The following is a 646-nucleotide window of genomic DNA, read 5'->3' on the forward strand; positions in this document are numbered from 1 at the left end:
TAATTTATATTTTATAAATATTTAAATTTTTTGAACAAATAATTATTTAATTTGACAAATTAACAATATTTTAAGATTTTTTTAAATTTGAGATTATTTTAACTGCTACGAATGTCTTGTAGTCAGTATGACATTATTTAATGTTAGTAAATTTTGATGCATCAGTTATAAAATTAATAGAAAAATTAATATAACTAAATTAAGATTTTTAAAAAATAAATTTAATTAAAAAATTTAAAAATTAATTTAAAAAATATATAATTTTTTAAAAATAAATATGATCATTTTTATTTTAAATAATATAATAATCTTTTAAATATAGAATGCACCAGCCTTTTTGTGAAGAGATCAATAACCTCTGCATGTGTACATAGAAGAAAGCATAGCAATTATGAAGCTTCTTTGTATTTCTTATGGCTAGCTCCTTATTGGGTCTTGAGCATATCTAAACAATGATCTATTTTGGACATCACAAACATTCAAAACAATGCTATTATCCTTGTTTTGATTTCTTTAATCAACAATCATTATAACCATTATCGATATTGCTATTATCGTTACCTCTCCTTTGGCAAAGGAGCGTGAGTGTTATTAAAAATTCATGTTTTTCATTTCTGTTTGACTAATACAACAGGTATTACTGCTT

Source organism: Arachis ipaensis, chromosome B02, assembly GCF_000816755.2.
Source record: "Arachis ipaensis cultivar K30076 chromosome B02, Araip1.1, whole genome shotgun sequence".
Lineage (NCBI taxonomy): Eukaryota > Viridiplantae > Streptophyta > Magnoliopsida > Fabales > Fabaceae > Arachis > Arachis ipaensis.